Genomic DNA, 23,758 nt, shown 5'->3' on the forward strand with positions numbered 1-23,758 from the left:
CTGAACATTGTTTACCTAATCCATCATATCTATTGTAGTATTCACCACCACGATCAGACTTGACAACCTTAATTTTTTTTCCAAGTTGAAGTTCAACTTCAGCTTTAAAAGACTTGAAAACTTCCAAAGATTGAGACTTCTCATGAATTAAATATAGGTACTTATATCTTGAATAGTCGTCTATGAATGTAAAAAATATTTTTGTCCATTCTAAGAAATCGTAGGGAATGGACCACAAATGTTTGTGTGTATTAGTTCTAAGACGTCTAAGCATCTGTTGGCACCTAATTTTCTTATGTTTGTCTTTTTTCCTTAATACATTCCACACAAACGTCAAAGTTACTTAAATAAAGGGAATCAAGAATTACATCTGACAAAAGTCTCTGAATTCTCTGTTTAGAGACGTGACTTAAACGCTTGTGCCATAATATAGCAAAATTCTCATTTAATTTACGCTTTGTACTACATAAATTAGATATCAGAATCTTGTTAAATGAAACAAAAGAATCAAGTATATATAGATTATCAATCAAAGAAATGGTACCAATAAGCTTGGAATCTTGAAAAAACTAATTTTATTATTTCCTAAAAGAATAAGAAACTAAATTTGTCCCAACTGGAAATAGAAGCTAAATTCCATCTAAATGACGGTACAACAAAAGTCTCATTCAAATCCAAATAAGAACCAATTTTTAAACATAATCTAAAATTCCCAATAGCTTCAACTAAAGCTACTTTGTCATCGTCCACATAGATGAATCTTTTAGCATCACTTGGCGGCTGGCTTCACATGCAACCCCACATAGATATACTTATGTGAGATGTCCCTTCTACAACATCCACAGATTTCCTTTTCTTCTTATCATGAGATCCAACTGTTAGCATAAATTCTTAATATCTATATTGAATAGATAAACCCTAGTATCATTCATGCCAAATTGTCAAGAATAACATACTGGACTTCATTGCAAAATTGATGATAGCTTCAGGATGATGATGGATGACTATGGCCTTCCTCAACCAAAACTCTGAATACCCGTAGTGGGATTTCTCTCTAGATGGGATTCAAGAAAGACTGAGTGCTTATTGTTTTGATATATTGGGGACCATAGCCCTAAGGTCTCTTTATATACTAGTTCAATTAAGGTTCCTACTAAGCTCTAATTAACTAGGAATGAGCTTCTACCCATTAAGTACATACTTAATTAGGAATCTAGGGCCTTAATTAATTAGATCACATAATAGGGTCCAATCTAATAAAATAACCCAATGTGATAAATTATTAATCTATATACATGGCCCATAATTTAATTAAACATATTATTATTTAAATATGTCTAACAATCTCCCACTTGGGCTATATATGTGTACCTTATATAATTAAATCACAGAAACCTTAAGCGTGCATAAACATGTTATTTCAATAATAGAATTTCCCTTTAGTTCAATCTGGTCTATCTCCTGTATTAGCACAGAATCAAGGCGGATTTCATCACTACCCTTGTAACTAAACCGTCATCGATCACCAATTCCAATACATTCAATGACATAGATCAAGTATGAATGGGTAACATGGAAACTACATGCAAAGTGATCTAGATCTGCCTGTTTCCAACTGGTCCAAATTCCTTAATGAGATCATTCTTAAAAAATTTATGCTAAATTGCATGCATGATAAATGAGTTCAGAAAATAAAACATCAACCATAAGCTTTATTCTATATAGAAAATAAATAAAATAAGGTCAAAGAACATCCTCAATAATAAACTCCCACTGAACCATGGAATCAGAAAAGTGACTAACACCCATGTGAGCAACATGCTCATGAAAAACTTTAGGTGGTAAAACTTTAATTAATGAATCTTCCACCATAAAGTTCGTTTCTATGTGTTCTATCAAAATTTGACCATTCTGAACTCTTTATTAACAACCAGAAGCTTCACGTCTACATGCTTTGACTTTGTATTGCTTCTGTTGTTGTTGGAATAAATCACTTCCGAGTTATTGTCACAAAATAATTTTAGTGGTCTTTCTATGCCAACCACTATCCACAACCCGGTAACAAAATTTTGCAACTATATTCCATGATTGGATGCCTCATAACATGCTAAAACTCCGCAACCATGGTAGAAAAAGCCATAAGTATTTGTTTAACACTTTTCCAGGATACAACTCCTCCAGCCAACATGAAGATATAGCCTGAAGTGGATCGCAAAGTGTCTTGACATCCAACATAATCAGAATCAGAATACCCAATGATCTCTAAAACTTCTGATCTCCGATAAGTGAACATATAATCTTTTGTTCTCTGTAAATACCTTATAACCCGTTTGGCTGCTTTCCAATGATCCATCCCATTACTCAAATATTTGTCTAACACTCCTACTACGAACGCAATATCTGGATGCGTGCATACTTGAGCATACATTAGACTTCCAACAGCGATGCATAGAGAACCTTCTGCATCTCCTTTGGTTTTGAATATGGTCTTGAGGCATTGACTTAAATGAAATTTATCAACTTTAGCGATCGGAGTATCTTCTGGTGCATAATCTTTCATGCCATTCATCGTACTGTGCTCTCCAAAGAGCAACTCTTCTCAAAATACTACTCAAAATCTTTTCAATGTAGTTCTTTTGTGACAATCTCAAAATACATTGAGAACGATCTTGTAGTATTTCAATTCCTAATACAAAAGAAGCATCACCAAGATCCTTCATCTCAACATTCTTTTTGAGAAATCTCTTAGTGTCATGCAATAAACCTACATCGTTACTAGTTATGAGCATGTCATCGACATATAACACCAGAAAGATTGATTTCTCCCACTGAACTTGTGATATACACAATCTTCCACTATGTTCACCTTAAAACCAAAGGAGATTATCACTTCATAGAATTTGTGGTATCATTGACGAGAGGTTTTCTTGAGACCGTAGATGGATTTCTTCAATTTGCACACCATAGACTTTGAAATACCAGACATAAAGTTTTCTGGTTGTACCATATAAATCGTCTCATCAATGTTCCCATTGAGAAATACAATTTTTACATCCATCTGGTGTAGCTCTAAATCAAAGTGAGCTACTAGTGCCATGATTACCTTAAAATAGTCTTTCGATGAAAATTTTATAATCAATGCCTGAAGGAACTCTTATACAAGAGTACCTCTGAGCGGAAGCGGATCTTTCCAAAAGCAATGTGACAAAATTACCACATTTACATTCAAAGAAATAGATATGCATCTCACTGTAAAATTATCGGCATGCTTTAAGAAATAACAAACAAGAGAACAAGAAACTTACCAGTTGAAGACTCTTTCTTCTCGGCAAATCTCGCTCTCTCCACGAACGGATGTTTTCACTCTCGCTGGAACGACAAGCTATCCTTCTCACACTTGCTTGATCGTTGTATACAATGTGTCTTCCTCCTCCCTTCTACCAAATCCGAATAGAGCCCACTCTTTGGATTCTCACTCCGAGAATACTAAGGGATCCAAGTGGTGGTGTCGTCCCCATCTTCCTGTTGTTCATGTGAAGCCGTTCGTGGTAGACGACTGAGGTGTTTCAGAACAAAAGCTTGTTATTCGAGCGAGAGCGCAAGGAGGCCATTCGTGGAGAGAGCGAGATTTGCTGGGAAGAGAGTCTTCAACTGGTAAGTTCCTCGTTCTCTTGTTTGTTTATCTGAAAGCATGCCGGTAATTTAATAGTTTATTGCATATCTGTATGTGAGAATGTTAATGTGAAAATTTTGTCACAATGTTTTGGAAAGATCTGCTTCCGCTCAGAGGTACTCTTATATAAGAGTTCCTTCAATTAGTATCAGAGAAAAGTTTCTGATATTCCAAATTCATTGATGCAAACAATTGCATTTACATTCTCGGTGAGTAAAAGCATGTCTACTCTCTGTTTTAAGTGTTAATTTGTTTATGGATGTGTGGATTAATGGAATTTGCTGGGATAAAACCTCGGTTTGTTAAGTCCTTTTACATTTTGATATAATTGTAAAGGCCCCTGCGTTTTTGGGCATTATTAATTGCTATCAAGTATGTATTCAAAGTTAGTTTGAGTCTTTGAGTCATTTATGAAGAAGCTTCGTAGCAAAGGTTGTTGTTCTTCGAGGAAGAAGACGATCAAGCGTTGGTCGGGTTGTGGACGATGAGGTAGACGATCGTTGAGTATTGGATACTCGGGTGTCGTTTAAGCACGTGCACTAGACCAACGTATAGTTTAGCAAGCTTCATCGCTTAGTTACTGACTATACGATCACGGAGTATATCGCGTAGTAAATCATTTACCTATCGCATGTTAAGCAATCATCCAGACAATCGGGCTTCACAGCTTCTTTGTCGTCTAAAAGATTGTTTAGCATCCATGCATTATCGTCTAGTGCGCTATACGATCGTTTACCTGGAGGCATTTACTAAATGATGGGAGCTTCGCCTGGCGGTTCAAGACCCGATTCGCCAGTGATCCGGTTTGCTTGGTGAAAAAATGTAATAGATAGATTTTTTTTTCATTCCGATTTAAGAGGTGGTTCATCCCGGTCCATTAATCTGTGTTTTTATACATGAGATGTATGGTTTATTTTTTATATGTCATATGATATGCACATATAGAAAAATCACCTTAGGTTATGCAAATCATCTCTATATTATAAGTGTTATGATTTAGAGAAGCATGATTTAAATTACGTAAGAGCATGCTCATGCATCATATAATATAAGAGTTATATTTATACATGCATAAAGCATTGACATGCATCATCTTTATATTATAAATGTTATAATATAAGGGTATATGGAAAGCATGTGTGCTTGGTTGTTACTTGTATATAAAAGTTATGTATAGTAATGACCGAGCATTGTATGAAACATGACACATAGGTTAAATTTATAAGCGTTATAAATACCTAGTTGTGTGGCAATGTATGTTTTAGTGGTTTCTTTTATAATGGTTATAAAAAGAAATTAGAACTAAAATTAATAAGAAATACATGCATGCTAACTTAGGTTTAATTCATGGTTTTAAAATGTTTAAAACTTGGATGAGATAGACCTAAGATCACGGCTCTAATATGATTAGCAACCTTAGGCTTTAATCTTTTAATCAATTTAATAGGATTAAATTGACTAATAAAAGGTTAAAGTGTAGCAAATCTATCTATAAGGGGACCTTTTGTCTAAGGCGGGTTCTGACTAGGCTGGGGTATTTAAGATTACGAAAACGGAACACCCATAATTGGGAACCTACCTAGAAAGGTGAATTAGATGGATTTGATGCATGCATGCAAGTTAAGGACAGTCCATTAAAGAGTTTAAATGTGACTACTTGAGCTTGTTCTATTTCAAAGAAAAAAGTTGTTTTTAAGCAGACTTAATAAATGACTTGGACTAAAATCAGTAGCCGAATTTTTAGGCTAATGAACTTCTAAGTAGAACATTCAGTGGGAGGTACTTGGGGCTTATGATGCTTCATTTAAATCTCTCGCGTTTCTCCCTTATAGTCCACACCGTAAGATCTACCCTCGGCCTCGTGGCACCTTGGGAGTGTCCCCCTGAAGGATGGTGTTTGGGTAGGCCAATATCAAGGTGGATAGAGAGAATGTTCATAGTAAGTGAGAGCGAGAAGTGCTACAACATATCCCACGATATCTCTCGATAGGTTGAATAAAGTTTCAGCGCATCGCTTCGAGGTACCTTGGGAGTGTCCCCCTATAGGATGGTAGTTTTGTGCGTTTCTTTATTTGATCTCCTATAAGATGATAAGGTTACTTAGTCTCTTTTCCTAATCTACTTCTTCCCTATGGTGGACTCATTAGGGTGGGACTCTAGTGCCAAAAACGAGGGATTACACTTATGTGAAATTGTTAAGAGTTAATAGTTCTGAACCAAAAAAATGGTGGCTGTTAGGTTCAGTTCCAAAAGTTGGTTCTGCCTAATGGTTGAGAATGTCTCATCCCAATGAAGAGACATCTGATCACCCCACAGATGACGTTTGTCCTGCCTCGCTGGGACATCATTGCAAAATAGAAGTCTTTTCACTTAGGGTACTTGAAAACAGTTTTGCTAAAACTAATTGGTTAAAATGTGGTTTAGTAAAGTCTTATAAAAGTTCGTTCGTTTTTCAGCAACGGTTTTTAAAAATGGCTACAGCCACAATCGCATTGTTTAGCGCCAAAAAACTTACTAGCGACAACTATTCTAGTTGGAAACATATGATCACGACGATACTCATCATCGAGGATCTGATGTTTGCCCTTACGGAGGTCTGTCCTCCTATTCTAGCTCCAAACGCCACTCGAAATGTTCGGGAGGCGTACGAGCGATAGACACAAGCAAACGAGAAGACCCAAGCCTATCTCTTGGTCAGTCTTAGTGACATGTTGGCCAAGAAGCATGAGCCCATGGTCTCAGCGCGTGAGATCATGGAGTCTCTATAAGGGATGTTTAGACAACCGTATGGACAGCTCAAGCATGAGGCTCTAAAATACATCTTTAACTCCAAAATAGAGGAAGACACCTCTGTTCATGAACATGTGCTTAATATGATGGTCCACTTTAATGTGGCGGAGATGAATGGGTCTAGAATTGATGAGGGCAGTCAGGTTAGCATAATCCTGCATTCTTTGCTGGAGAGCTTCCTCCACTTTGTTAGCAATGCGATTCTTAACAAAGTGGAATATACCCTTATAACTCTCCTCAACAGGTTGCAGACATACCAATCTTTACTGAAAAGTAAGGAGAGAAAAAGGAGTGAGCCAAATGTTGCCTCGTCTTCTAGGACGTTCCATCAAGGTTCTACCTCAGGAATGAAGTCTGCACCTTCTACTTCTAACTCTGAAAAGGGAAAGAAGAAGAAGGGTGGTAAGGGGAAAAGGAAAGAGTCTGCTAACCCGCCACCTGTTATCCCACGAAGGCATCTGCCACTGGTTAAAAAAGGAAAATGTTTCCACTACAACCAGGATAGACACTGGAAGAAGAATTGCCCTCACTGGCTAAAGGAAAGGAAGGCTGCCAAGGCAGACAAAGGTAAATATGATTTACTAGTGCTAGAAACTTGTATAGTGGAAAATGATGGATAATTGATTTGAACGCCACTAATCACGTTTGTTCTTCTTTTTAGAGGATTGGATCTTGGCGACAGCTGGAGGCTGGTGAGATGACAATGCGAGTAGGCACCAAGCACGTCATCTCAACTGTGGTAGTGGGAGGCATCCAGTTAACTTTACAGAATAGGTTTTTTATATTAAAAGATGTTTTTATAGTTTTTGAATTAAAAATAAACCTCATTTCTATAAAGTGTTTGTTACAGTATAAATACACTCATTCTTTTCAATGTGGATAAAGTGTTTATTGATAAAGATGGTGTTGAGATTTGTACAGCTAAACTGGAAAACAAATTGTAAGTGCTAAGATCGTTAGCCTAATTCCCTCCATAACATAGAGATGTTTAAATCTGCCGTAACTCAATCTAAACGTCAATGAATTTCTCCAAAAGAAAATGTCCAACTTTGGCACCTTCGATTAGGGCACATCAATCTCAATAGGATTGAGAGATTGGTGAAGAATGGCCTTCTAAGTGAGTTAGAAGAAAATTCTTTACTAGTGTGCGAATCTTGCCTTGAGGGTAAGATGACTAAAAGACCTTTTACTGGAAAAGGTTATCGAGCAAAAGAGCCTCTTGAAGTTAATACATTCTGACCTCTGTGGTCTTATGAATGTGCGAGCTCGATGTGGCTATGAGTATTTTATCAGTTATACTGTTGATTACTCTAGGTATGGGAATGTTTATCTGATGCAATGGAAGTCTGAACCCTTTGAAAAGTTCAAAAAGTTCAAGGCTGAAGTTGAAAATTCTTTGGATAGACGGATTAAAACACTTCGATCAGATCGAGGTAGAGAGTTTTTGGATTATGGGTTCCAGGATTATTTGATAGAACTAGAATCGTTTCCCAACTCTCAGTGTCGGGTACACCTCAAAAGAATGGTGTAGCGGAGAGGAGAAATAAAACCTTGTTGGACATGGTTCGTTCGATGATGAGTTACGCTTCCTTACCAGACTCGTTTTGTAGTTTCGCAATGGAGACTGCGGTATACATACTCAACTGTGTTCCTTCTAAGAGTGTTATGAGAACACCTCTAGAGTTGTGGAACAGGAGTAAAGCTAGTTTACGTCACTTCCGTATTTGAGGTTGCTCAACACATGTGCTTGAGAAAAATCCCAAGAAGTTGGAACCACGGTCGAGGTTATGCCTCTTTGTAGGCTACCCCAAAGGTATGCAAGGGAGTTATTTTTATGATCCATCGAAAAATAGGGTGTTTGTTTCCACAAACGCTACTTTCCTGAAGAAGGATCATATCAAAAAGCACAGTCCACGTAGTAAAGTTGTGTTATGTGAGCTTTCCAACGAAACTACTGAAACTTCAACAAGAGTTGTTGAAGGGCCTGCTTCATCAGCAAGAGTTATTGATGATAGTTCATCTAGTCGGTCGGTTCCACCTCAAGAGTTGAGGGAACCTCAACGCAGTGGGAGGGTTGTGAACCCACCTGTTCGCTATTTGGGTTTCACCAAAATCCTAGCTATGGTAGCAGATGGTGATGTTGAGGATTCGTTGTCTTATTAGAAGGCAATGGAGGATATAGACTGGGATGAATGGGTCAAAGCCATGGATCTCGAGATGGAGTCAATGTACTTCAACTCAGTATAGGATCTTGTAGATCAACCTGATGAGGGTAAGACCTATAGGTAGTAAATGGATCTACAAGAGGAAACGGGGTGCTGATGGGAAAGTGCAAACCTTCAAGGCTCGACTTGTGGCAAGAGTTATACCCAGGTGGAGGGATTCGACTATAAGGAGACTTTCTCGCCTGTTGCCATGTTAAAGTCGATTCACATCCTCCTGTCTATTTTCGCTTATTATAGTTATGAGATCTGGCAAATGGAAGTCAAGACGGGCTTTTTGAATGGCAATTTTGCGGAGACCATTTACGTGGTGCAAGCCGAGGGATTCATTGCCTAAGGTCAAGAGCAAAAAGTTTGCACACTGAATCGGTCTATTTATGGGCTGAAAAAAGCGTCTCGATCTTGGAACATTCAATTTGATATTGCGATCAAATCGTATGTGTAACGACCCAACCCCCTAGGACTTAAGATAGGCCGTTACTAAATACATGCATGCATGAAACTCAAAATGACACTCTGTTATGGCGAAATAAATGCTAATTAAATAAGGTACGTTCAAAGACTTTCATTAATTTTAAATATTAAAACAATAGTAGTGTACCCATAAATCATAAAGGATAATAAATAAGTCTGAAAAATAATTATTAAAAATAAGTTTTAAACATCAAAACTAAAATTTGAGAGAAACATGAAAAGAACTCTAAATCTCATGATACGGAAGCGTAAAAACTAGTCCCAGTGGCTCGATCACGAAATCCACTTGTCCATCACCAGTGCATCTCTACCCTTACCTGAAATAACAACATGAGAAAAAATGAGTATAAAATACTCAGTAAGTAACCCCACTAATGAGGTCAGGCTGGAAATCTATATCCTTTAGATACCCACCTCTGGTGAAACATATAAACTATACTAGTTCTCATTGGACACATATGCACATGAAACAAGAAGGAGACTGAGTCCTATCCTACTGTAGTTAAGTATGCCCACTACCTCTGGTGAATCCCGAAGGAGATACAAACTGGTGAATCCCGAAGGAAACAAAAACTGGTGAATCCCAAAGGAGACATAAACTGGTGAATCTCGAAGGAAATACAAACTGGTGAATCTCGAAGGAAACACAAAATCTAATGGGTATCTAACTAATTAGTAAGGACATTTGCACAGTCTCAACATCATAATCATCATTGTACGAATCTATGACATACATATAAACCTCAACATCATGGCTCTACAACATACACATATACCTCAACATCATGGTTATACAACATACATGTATACCTCAACATTATCAGATCAAATACAACCATGGAAGCCCATACCATCTCATACTAGCATTCAAGTGTCTATGTGCATAAATAAATAATTCGAATCTCGTAACAAAACATACTTTAATCATGTTATACTATCAATCTTTCATGCTGTCATTCTGCCATAACTTTCATTTAACATGCTACCATACATCTAATGTCTGGCCCGTGGGAAGTTCCAGTAGTAAGATTACTTACCTTGATATTAGGTCGAACCAAAAAGCAATTGAATCTTTGTGAAATTCTTGAATCCTTAATCAAGCCTAAACATAAACCAAGCTTTAAAATTAATAGTTAAGGCCAAATTCCAAACACCAAAATATTACAAAATATTTCCAGATAACCTTACCTAAGGTGTGGTCCAATTCGAATTCACCTTTCAAACCTCCAATTTTAAGCCCAAATAATTAGCAAACCAAACTCTTCTTCATCTTGAATGAAATTCTTGAATCAACCCCCTAATCATAATTTGAAATTAGGCTTACATGATTAAAGCTTAAATCAAATACATACTTTACTACCAATGTCTCAAATAAATTATCCATATGTAGCTTCGTAAAAAAAAAAATCACTTCCAAATGACATTACCAAAATTTATCAACAACCAAAATGAATCCACAAGAGGGTCATCAAAGCATAAAACTTACCAAAACTCGCTAAAACAAACTCCAACTTCACTGAACAACACCTCAATACCTTCACAAACTTGAATCCAAAGTTGAAACACAATGGGTATCAACCAATTGATGCCAAAAGTAAATGAGTATTCAAGAATCAACTGAAAACAAACCCAAACGGCAGAAATATTACACAAATCGATAGATCCAGTGACGGCAAAAGCGAATGACGTTTGAGCAGTGGTGGATGGAGGTCATGAAGAAGAAACTGACGCGGCGGCTTTGGGCGGCGTCGGATGGGCTGACGAATGTGAGGAAGAAAAGGGGGGTGGGGTTTGACTTTTTATAAAAAAAAAACAATAATAATAATAATAATAATAAAACAAAAAAGGAAGTAAATATAATTACATTTAATTCCTTTCCATTTTATACTATTAAATTCCTTTCCGTTTCAAAAGAAAATTAATTCCTGCCATTAATTTTCAATTTGAATTTCAAATTGAATAATTTCATGCCAACAATTAAATTCCCGCACTTATACTTGAAGTCCAAAATTCCAAAAATGCCCTTTAACTAATAACAATTACTGAAATTCCAAATAATAAAGTTACTGAAATTACATTATTACTTAAAAAATGTGCGGGATGTTACATTCTTCCCTCCTCAAAAAACTTTCGTCCTCGAAAGTTCATTCTTGAAAAAGCTCCGGGTACTGGGTCCTCATCTCATTCTCTCACTCCTAAGTGGCCTCCTTGAACTGATGATTCTTCCACAGGACTTTCACAAGCGCAATCTCCCGGTGGCGCAATGTTTTTACCTCTCTGGCGAGGATCTCTATAGGCTTCTCCTCGTAGCTCAAGTTATCATTTAACTGTAAGGGCTCGTAGTCAACTACATGGGACGGGTCTTCACATACTTCCTTAGCATCGAAACATGGAAGACATTATAAACTGAAGACAGTGTTGGGGGCAATGTCAAACGGTAAGCTATAGGGCCAACTCACTCTAAGACCTCAAAAGGTCCAATGAATCTCGGACTCAACTTCCCCTTCCTGACAAACCTCAAAATATCTTTCATAAGTGCCATCCTTAAGAACACTTTATCACCAATCTAAAATTCCAGGTCCTTACGTCTCACATTGGCATAGCTTTTCTGTCTGCTCTAAGCTGTTTGCATACGAGCTCTGATCTTTTGTATTGCCTCATTCGTGGTATGCACTAGCTCAGGACCTAGCAACTTCCTCTCACCAACCTCACCCCGACATACTGGAGACTTGCAACTCTTTCCATATAGGCCTCAAATGGCAATGTGCCAGTGGCAGTCTGATAGCTATTATTATATGCGAATTCCACTAAATGTAGGTGAGATTTCCAACTCCCTGAAAACTCTAGTGCACAAGTGCATAACATATCTTCGAATATTTGGTTCAGACATTCTATTTGACCATCAGTCTGTGGGTGAAAAATTGTACCAAAATCCAATCGAGTAGCCACTGCTAACTAGAGACTCTTCAAAAAACTAGATGCAACACGAGGGTCATCGTTTGACATAGCTAAAACTAATACCAAAAGAGGTGTAACAACCCCTTCCATAAATAACTATGAAACTTAAGATGTTGAAAATCAGCAACACTTCTACACGTCCGAGATGAGAACTGTGAAAACGGTCATGAAGTTAAGAAAGTCTTATATACTAAAAGCATCTATCTGAGCCTACCATGTCACAGGGAAAACTTCATATGTATAGTGGAGAAACTTGTCATGCTATATAATGCGTCATCTAAAGATATGTACCAGAACAAATTTGCTCAACTGAATACTGCTTCTACAGGATAAATGAGCATGCAGCAGAAGTTGATTTGATCAATTTTCACTCTAAGATGCTCAATTTAGAGGATTAAACATGCAATTAAAAAAGGAAAAACAAAGTTTGAAGAACACTTACCCTTGAAGCTCCAAATTCTCCTTCAATTCTTGATTAATTTCAGCCCCATTTGGTTGTAGATCACCACAAGAGTCTTCTCTACTATTCTCTAGGCTTAAATTGGATGGTGGGATCCAAACTTGTGGTGAATTTGAGAAGGAATGAAGGTTGGGAAGAAGATGAACAATGGATTGAATTTTGCAAAATTAACCTTTTATTTCACAAAATTCTTGACCATTTTTATGCAAAAATCATCTCTATTTATTAAAGAATAACATGCAATCTAATTGCATCAAAATTTGATAACATAAAATGGTTAATTTATTGGTTAATTGTGAAGAAGACAACCAAACTCCTAGCTTAGTTAGTGGGAAAATCCAATCTTCAAAAATCAATTTTAAAATCAAATTTTCAATGAATTTCCAAAAATTGAATTAAAATTGATTTTTAATTTAAAAAATAATTAATTAAATAATTAAATAAATACAAATAATTTGATATTTAATTAATTTAATTAAATATAATATTATTTTAATATAAAATAATATTATTTTTTTTCGACTTGTCCTGATTTTTCTAAAAAAACGATATGAATCCCTATTCATATAATTAATATTTAAATCATATTTAAATATTATAATTAACTCTATTTTTCCGTTAAATTCGTAATTAAACGTCGATATATCGTATATATCTTACTTTCATTCCTTAAGCCAAGATTTGAACGGTTCAAACTCATTCACCACACTATCTAAGATTTTAGTCCATTTATGAGCTAGTAGAGGGACCTAATGGACCTACAGATCATGAGCTCCAACGATCCGAGATTAACCGGCCAAACTCTTTAACCTCGTTAACCAACATTCGTTAACTAACGGGACACTCCACTAAAGCTCGTAGCTGCATTCTCCTCATTATAGATATATTTGTGTCCATTTGATATAACCGTCATCGATAATTCAATCTTTCACAGGTCGTTTATAACTTCAGCTAGGTCAATTACCGATCTACCTCTGAGTTACATCTTTTCTCCTTAAGTACCACTGTCCCTCTAATGAACAATTGATTTAGGATCTAATCACTAAATCCATTCCCTTTCGGGCCAGTGAGAGGATGAGGCCTCTTATTTAAGACCCGGGAACAACACTTAAGAGAACAACCTTTCTACTATCCCTGAGTTAGGTAGGAGTGAATTCCGTTTTGCAAATTCTATGTCCCCAGCTATCTACTCGGTCTTATCCCTGAAATGGGAGGAATATTGAGCAGTGCTATTGAGCTTACTCTCACCTATGCAGATCAAGGGATAATTCTGAATAAATAGAAGTTCATAAGATAGCTCAAGATTCAGATCAAGTTATCTAGGTCATCGTTAAGTGAAATTAATCAGTGTTAATCGTAAATGGTGTTAATACATAATAGTGATTATTTCAGGGTCAGTCTTACACAATCTTATTATGTAGAATACTCCCGCTCACATGTCTCTACATGAACAAATCAGGATCACTTCATTTATGACACCTTACAACATTTGTAACAATCATGAAGTGGGTCGTATTCAATAGTGTCTCCAGGAAGAGGTACCCAACCTGATCCATGTACTATAGACTATTTAGGCTACTTACTCGAACTTTGATCCTGTTTATGTCTCCACATAAAGTCCAAGTACTCATAATAATGGCCAAGGGTTCGTAGTTTAATTGGATTTAGAATAAACAATTAATTCACTTGAATAACTTCATATGTACTAAAATTCACTTATTTACAACAACTACGAGTTTTAGGACATACAACCCAACAAACTCCCACTTGGACTAAAACTCCTAGTGGGTTACAACAAAGTTGAGTACAGGAAGAGAAATCTAAATACAATAAACTAGGGCATCTCATACCCATAATTTTAATTTCTCCCACTTGCCCTTTTTAAATTACTTAAATATTAAATTATTTGTATTTATTCAATTATTTGTATTAAATAGGGCTTTTGTAAATGGATTAGCAATGTTGTGCTCAAATGCTATTTGTCTCACAATAACGTCTCCTCTTTGCACAAAATTCTTTGATGAGATGGTATTTATGCTCAATATGCTTTCCGTGCTTATGGCTTCTTGGTTCTTTGGAGTTCGCTACTGCCCCACTGTTATCACAATTTAAAGTGATTGGCAGATGCATGTCTGGAACAACTTCCAGATCATTCAGGAACTTTCTAAGCCATACTGCTTCTTTGGCTGCCTCGCATACAGCAACATATTCTGCTTCCATTGCGAAGTCAGCAATGCAGCTCTGCTTAATACTTCTCCACACTACTGCTCCTCCGTTAAGAGTGAATATCGATCCCGAAGTAGATCTCCTTGAGTCTATATTAGTTTGAAATCAGAATTAGTGTATCCGGTAAGAATCAGATCCTTATTTCCATACACAAGCACGTAGTTCCTCGTTCTCTTTAGATACTTGAGGATATTCTTAACGGTAGTCCAATGTGCAAACCCGAGATTGGATTGATACCTACTGACAATTCCTACTATAAAACAAATGTCTGGTCGTGTACATAGCATTGCATACATCAGAATCTCGACAGCTGATGCGTAGGGAACTCGTCTCATATTCTTAACCTCTTGAGGTATCTTAGGACATTGTTCCTTTGACAAATTTATTCCATACCTAAAAGGTAGAAGACCTCTCTTGGAATCTTGCATCTTAAACCTAGACGACACTTTGTCTATATAAGATGCTTGAGACATAGCTAGCATTCTGTTCTTGTGGTTCCGAACTATTTGGATCCCGAAAATATACTGAGTTTCTCCCATATCTTTAATCTGAAATTGAGTTGCTAGCCAATTCTTAATGTCAGTAAGGTATCCTACATTGTTTCCAATAAGTAAGATATCATCTACATATAGAACAAGAAATGCTACAGTGGAGTTGATGATTCTTTTGTATACACAAGGTTCATCAACGTTTTGTTCAAAGCCATAAGATTTGACTGCAGCATCAAATCTCATATTCCAGGATCTATATGCCTGTTTTAATCCATAAATGGATCTATTCAGCCTGCAAACCTTTTGCTCTTGACCCTGTTCTATGAACCCTTCTGGTTGGACCATGTAGATATTCTCTTCAAGATTGCCATTTAGGAAGGCAATCTTGACATCCATTTGCCAAATTTCATAATTATAAAAAGTGGCAATGGATAAGAGTATCCTTATTGATTTTATCATAGCAACAGGTGAGAAGGTTTCTTCATAGTCTACCTCCTCTACCTGGGTATAACCATTTGCTACTAATCGGGCTTTATAGGTCTGTACCTTCCCCATATGGTCTCTTTTACGTTTGTAAATCCATTTACAACTGATAGGTCTTACCTCATCAGGTTGATCTACAAGTTTTCAGACTGAATTAAAGTATATAGACTTCATTTCGAGGTCCATGGCTTTAACCCACTGATCTCGATCAACATCATTCATTGCCTGTTTATAGGTCAATGGATCCTCTAAGCCATCATCAGGTATGGTGACTTCGGTTTCAGCTAAACCTATATAACGGTCAGGCTTTCTAACAACCCTCCCACTATGTCGAGGCTCTCTCAACTCTTGAGATAGACGTGATGAACTAGATGTGCTTAGTCTATAAACGACTCTTGTTGATTGGCCAGTTTGATCAGCAACTCTTGTTGACATATTTGTAGCATATTTTGAAATCTCTTCTAATACTAGTTTACTACGTGGTTTATGATCACGTATGTGGCCTTCCTCTAGGAATATGGCATTTGTTGATACAATTACCTTTTCATCTTGAGGATCATGAAATAGCCCACCTCTCATTTCTTTAGGGTATCCTAAAATAGGCATAATTTTGAACGACGTTCCAATTTTTTAGGATTTTGCACCAACACATGTGCTGGGTAACCCCAGATCCGGAAGTGACGTAAACTAGCTTTATGCCCTGTTCATAACCCATAGGGTGTTTCTGAAACACTTTTAGAGGGAACATTATTCAAAATATAAACTGTGGTCTCCACTGCGAATCCCCAAAACAAGTTAGGCAACGATGCGTAACTTATCATTGAACGAACCATGTCTAACAAGGTTCTGTTTCTCCTTTCAGATACATCGTTCTGTTGTGGCATACTAGATGTAGAGAGTTGAGACTTAATTCCATGCTCTATCATATAGTCTTGGAATTTTAAGTCCATTTACTCTCCACCTCGATCAGATCGAAGTGTTTTAATAGTTTTACTTAATTGGTTCTCAACCTCGATCTTAAATTCCTTGAACTTTTCAAGGGTTTCATATTTATGATTCATTAGGTAAATATAACCGTACCTTGAATAATCATCAATAAAGTTGATGAAATATTCATACCCTCCTCGAGTCTTTACATTCATTGGTCCACAAAGGTCTGAATGCACGAATTCTATGGGTTCTTTGGCTTGAAGACCTTTTCAAGTAAAAGATCTCTTCGTCATTTTTCCCTCGAGACAAGACTCACATGATGGTAGAGAGTTATCTTCTAACTTGTTTAGAAGTCCATTCTTGACCAATCTCTCAATCCTATTGAGATTAATGTGACCAAGTCTTAAGTGCCAAAGATAAGTACTTTGATAAATGCGTTGCCATTTTGTTTGAGTTTCGGCTGTTTTAAATATTTCAGTATTGTAAATAGCCTTAACTCTGGTTGGTTTTAACTTATAAAAGTTATTATTTAAGTTTGCAGAACAAATTTGTACACCTCTTTTAGTAATGAACGCTTCATTAATTTCAAAAGAAACTTTGTACATATGTTCAATCAAATAAGAAATAGATATTAAATTCCTCTTGCAAGAGGGTACATAGAGAACATTTTCTAAGTATATATATCTATTTCCAAAAAATAACTTTACATCTCCCACTGCCAAAGCTGAGATGCGCTTCTTTGATCAAACCGAAGAGTTATCTCACCATGTCCTAGTTTTTTCCAGGAACTAGTTTCCTGAAAAGAAGAACAAACATGATTAGTGGTTCCTGAATCTAGTATCCAAGTAGAATCATTATTCTCAACTATGCATGTTTCTAGAACCTGTAAATTGTATTTACCTTGATTCTCTTTTCCAGCCTTCTTATCGGCAAGGTACTTTGGGCAGTTCCTTTTCCAGTGCCTATCACCGTTGCAGTAGAAAATTTTCCTTTCTCTGCAACGGGCTTTTTGCCTCTTGTAGTAGTAGTAGGAGGTGTTTTCCCTTTCCCTTTTCCTTTCTTCTTTTGAATACCTTTATTCTTTGGGACAGATTTATTTCCAGAGGCAAATCTCTTTTGAAATCTCCTCTTTGAGGTAGTAGCAACATTTGCCTCTGCCTCAGAACCTTTATTTTTCAATAAAAACTGGTAAATCTGTAACTCATTGAGAATAGTGGTAAGATTATAATCTATTTTGTTCATCATGGCATTAATTCTGAACTGGAAAAAGCTCTTCGGAAGAGACTCCATGATGAACCCTACTTGGCTCTTCTCGTTCATGACAGCCCTGTTTACTTCCGTGATGTTGAAGTGGACCATCATGTCCAGAACATGTTCCCTAACATTCGGTCCTTCTTTCATCCGGCAATTGTAAACCCATTTGATAGCATCATGCATAGCCGAGGAGGATGGTTGTCCAAACAGGGCTTGCAGTGAGTTCATGATCTCCTTAGCGGTGACCATTTTTTCATGCTTTTTGGATAGTATATCTGATATACTTACCAAAATATAGACTTTGGCTTTTTCTTTAGCCTTAGTCCATCTGTCATGAACGACCCAAACAGTTCGGTTCGCATTCTGAGCAGGAACTGGAGGACATTCCTCTGTTAAAACAAACCTCAGATCGTCGATAACTAGTATAGTGTTTAAATTAGATTTCCAAGTTCCATAGTTATCACCGTTAAGTTTCTCGGAAGCTAATAGTCGACCTATAGATGTACTCATTGCTGAAAGAAATGAACAAGTTTAATTAGTAAATTTACTCTAAATTTTAATCCAATTGATTTAGCAAGTAATAATGTACCCATATTTCATTATCTATTTTACAGCGATACTTCAGTGAGTTAGAATGGCCCCTACCGAAGGGCAGTTGACCACTCTTTCACTGAATCAAGATGCTCTTGACTAAATACTAATACCAAAATAACTCTTATTCTTATAGTATTTAGTTACCGTTTCTTTGGTCAAGAACTTTACTAACACTTAGTAAGTCTTGTAAGTGTATACCCTCCATTTTCAAATCACAAAGATTAGAATCAAAACAAGCCCTTGAAGGAGAAACAATTGCTTGAAAACGGACCTAAGTAACTCTATCCATTTCTGGAGTTCACGGAGTTCCGAATCCTATGTTACAAACCCTCCGAAGGGATAGACGCCTATAAACGCCAAGCAGGTGCAACATAGGAATCTCACGGTGTGACCTAATAGAAGAGACCGTAGGATGTGTTGACACACACCCTTCACCCACTTACTATGAACTACTTCCCCTATTCACATTGTTATTAACCCATGATAACACTTTCCAAAGGGAGGTTGCCCAAATAGCAACTCGAAGCCGAGCATGGGATCTCACGTTGTGAACTCTTAGGGACGTGAGAACTAATGATAATGTATTGTATACATTATTAATCTCCCACTGAAGTGTTGTAATTTAATTGGGTATTTACTTGGTTATATTCCGGCTAAATATATACAACCTAAGTCTAGGTGAACAATCCAAGTATAACGTTATATTGGTTTGTATTAACCTATGATGTTTAAGTGATTTAAATCATTTTAACTCACCTTACACCACTCTCGCATGCTCATAAAATTGGGTTAACTCAACTCAGATGCCAACTCTATCCCTAGATAGAAGGTGTTCCGTAAACCTTCAACTTAAATACCTCCAGCCTTAGACAGGACTTTGTTGGGTGAGTTTTGTAAACACAATTTTACAAGATATCGACCTAATTTTAACTATTAAAAGAGGTTGATTTGAGTTGCACCGGTTTTACCCTAAGTGAGCATGCAATTATCTTTGCTATAGATTTTAAAATTCTAATTTATTTTATAACAATTATAAAATAAACAATTCAAAAAACCATAACATATATATAAATTTCATTAATTAATATAACTAATTATATTAACACTCATGAAATTAAAATAATCATGCATAAAATACATTATAACATTTATAATATACATAAAATGCATGAAACATGTTTATCCTATGGTGGGAATTTAAGTCTATATGGCATACTAGATGCACAAATAAATTTAAATTACTTAAACATACATTCATAATACATAAATAAATTTAAAACACACTAAATTGGACCAGTTTTGACATTTTTAGCAAGCAAAAACCTAAATTATTACAATAATAATTTAAAAAAAAAAATTGTTCGAACAAGTCCTGAACACTTCGAACCAGCTTGAAACATCTCGAAAATGGGCTGAACCGGTCCAAAAAAGGTTGAGCCGGTCAAACTTTGACTGAACGGTCAACTTCATCTTCTTCTTCCTCTCGTGAGTTCAACCAGAAAAAAAAATTCTACTCCGTTTTCCTTCTTCATGAGCACTTCTAGGTTCTCTTCGAAATTTGGCCAAATTACAACTCGATAAATCTCGAGAAAAATACAGACTCTTTCCAACTCATTAACGAGAAAAACGCCCAGATTAATTACAACAATTGACCACAAATGCAGAGTAAAAAAAATGCCAAATCTCGAAAAACTAATTTAGCTCCCATAAACATTCATCTCATGAATTAAGCACCACCAAAGCAAATTGAGTGAAATTAATTAGCTCTGATACCAATTGCAGGATAAATGAGCATGCAGCGGAAGTTGATTTGATCAATTTTTACTTTAAGATGCTCAATTTAGAGGATTAAACATGCAATTAAAAAAGGAAAAGCAAAGTTTCAAGAACACTTACCCTTGAAGCTCCAAATTCTCCTTCAATTCTTAATGAATTTCAACACCACTTGGTTGTAGATCACCACAAGAGTTTCTCTACTATTCTCTAGGCTTAGATTGGATGGTGGTGAATTTGAGAAGGAATGAAGGTTGGGAAGAAGATGAACAATGGATTGAATTTTGCAAAATTAACCTTTTATTTCATAAAATTCTTGACCATTTTTATGCCAAAATCATCTCTATTTATTAAAGAATAACATGCAATCCAATTGCATCAAAATTTGACAACACAAAATGGTTAATTTGTTGGTTAATTGTGAAGAAGACAACCAAGCTCCTAGCTTAGTTAGTGGGAAAATTAGTGGGAAAATCCAATCTTCAAAAATCAATTTTAAAATCAATTTTTCAATGAATTTCCAGAAATTGAATTAAAATTGATTTTTAATTTAAAAAATAATTAATTAAATAATTAAATAAATACAAATAATTTAATATTTAATTAATTTAATTAAATATAATATTATTTTAATATAAAATAATATTTTTTTTCCACTTGTCCTGATTTTTCTAAAAAAACGATATGAATCCCTATTCATATAATTAATATTTAAATATTATAATTAACTCTATTTGTCCGTTAAATTCGTAATTAAACGTCGATATATCATATATATATCTTACTTTCATTCCTTAAGCCAAGATTTGAACGGTTCAAACTCATTCAGCACACTATCTAAGATTTTAGTCCATTTAGGAGCTAGTAGAGGGACCTAATGGACCTACAGATCATGAGCTCCAACGATCCGAGATTAACCGGCCAAACTCTTTAACCTAGTTAACCAACATTCGTTAACTAACGGGACACTTCACTAAAGCCCGTAGCTGCATTCTTCTCACTATAGATATATTTGTGTCCATTTGATATAACCGTCATCGATAAGTCAATCCTTCACAGGTCGTTCATAACTTCAGCTAGGTCAATTACCAATTTACCTCTGAGTTATATCTTTTCTCCTTAAGTACCACTGTCCCTCTAATGAACAATTGATTTAGGATCTAATCACTAAATCCATTCCCTTTCGGGCCAGTGAGAGGATGGGGCCCCTTGTTCAAGACCCGGGAACAGCACCTAAGAGAACAACCTTTCTACTATCCCTGAGTTGGGTAGGAGTGAATTCCGTTTTGCAAATTTTATGTCTCCAACTATCTACCCGGTCTTATCCCTGAAATGGGAGGAATATTGAGTAGTGCTATTGAGCTTACTCTCACCTATGCAGATCAAGGGATAATTCTGAATAAATAGGAGTTCATAGATAGCTCAAGATTCAGATCAAGTTATCTAGGTCATCATTAAGTGAAATTCATTAGTGTTAATCGTAAACGGTATTAATACGTAACAGTGATTATTTCAGGGTCAGTCTTACACAATCTTATTGTGTAGAATACCCCCGCTCACATGTCTTTACATGAACAAATCAGGATCACTTCATTTATGACACCTTACAACATTTGTAACAATCATGAAGCGGGCTGTATTCAATAGTGTCTCCAAGAAGAGGTACCCAACCCGATCCATGTACTATAGACTATTTAGGCTACTTACTCGAACTTTGATCCTGTTTATGTCTCCACATAAAGTCCAAGTACTCATAATAATAGCCAAGGGTTCGTAGTTTAATTGGATTTAAAATAAACAATTAATTCACTTGAATACATTTATATGTACTAAAATTCACTTATTTACAAAAACTACGAGTTTTAGGACATACAACCCAACAGCTTCAACTCTAGAAGCGTCGATTGTGATGTCTCTGTTAGGGTCTACATGTCTAAAAATAACTCTGTCTAATTAGATCTCACATTCACGAGAAACTCATCATGAGGCTCTATACTATCATGGGCTATAAACCTTGCTTGAGCCAATCCTCATATTATCCTTTAGCCTAAAACAATCACATATCATTACTTAGACCCTATTATGAATGAGTCTAAAATTTCCTCTGAAAATGAGGTTTTGAAGTCCCTAGATGCTAAAACATCAGTCAATTGATAACATATTTCCATAACCTCGTAATAACTGTAATTGATCCCTGTAGTTAGTTTTTACGATAAAATCTTCTTGATTCATAAGTCATAGCTTGAATTACTCGTACTCCCTAGAGCTAGTTAATTCATTGCTCATGCAAGAGAAAATATACTATCTTGTAATACTCCAAACCCACTTTTAGCAACTTCTTTTATCAAATCAACTTTATTACCAAATCTATCCCTTATGTCAATGGTTATATTGGAGGATCCAACTTACTTACTTTTGTGCATAAACCACTTTTGCCTACCTTGAGCTAGATTAATTCCTTTTTTCAATCAATTTGGTGGTCTTGTTAGTACATGATTCGAACTTATACACTACGTTAAAATCCCTTAAATCTTACTAATTCCCTCAATGGTTTACCTCTTAACTGATGAAGCCTTAACATATCATGTCAATAGTTCTTGAACATCTTCTGGTACTAGTAACTCCACTTTAGTTTATTCCTTCTCAACCTTTTATTTCGGTAAAAGATTCTTGTGTTAACACAAAGTTTCATACCGATCACCTATGTCAGCTCTTTCCATCCAACTCATATTCTCCTAAAGTTCCACATGATAATGAGATATTTTTCTTTACACCAAAACAAATTTCCTTGTAACCCCTCATATCATACCTCCAAACCATACTTAACATGGAGTTTCGAACACATTAAATTCCTTTCTATTTCCAAAAGAGTAAACTTTCTTGGATGCTTTTTTTTTTCCATTTTCCAAGTGGAACATAATCTCTTTACTAAAATATATTTTACTTAACTCCTCCATAAGTCTTATCTCTCTCACTAAGAATTTTCATCTTATAGAATTCTCATTTGCCAATTTTCATGCTTTTAAACTCCAAAATACTTTCGTTTGTTCGTATTTGTCCAACTTTGATCTCCTTATCACTATAAGGCTATGGATTTAATTAATCTAGGCACTCTAAAATAATCCTTCAACTCAAACAAATAACACTTTGTTTTATCCCCTTTAAGTCTAAACTCATGTCTAACTATTTTGGCTTCCTTTAATGATATCAACTTAGCTAGATTTTCCAAAAGAATCCTTCATATCACTACACATACTTTACCTAATCCATCAAGTCATAGTATTACCAAAGTGATTATCTTATTAATCCTTTCCAAAATTCCTCTCAAAATGTTTGGTTTTAATATCTCAGAATCTTTAATAAATCCATAGTCTCTTCTTTTTCTCCTTCTTATCCATAAAACAACTTTTAACCTTATACTTGAGTATGT

This window comes from Benincasa hispida, chromosome 8, assembly GCF_027475165.1.
Source record: "Benincasa hispida cultivar pf3 chromosome 8, pf3_genome.v1.1, whole genome shotgun sequence".
NCBI lineage: Eukaryota > Viridiplantae > Streptophyta > Magnoliopsida > Cucurbitales > Cucurbitaceae > Benincasa > Benincasa hispida.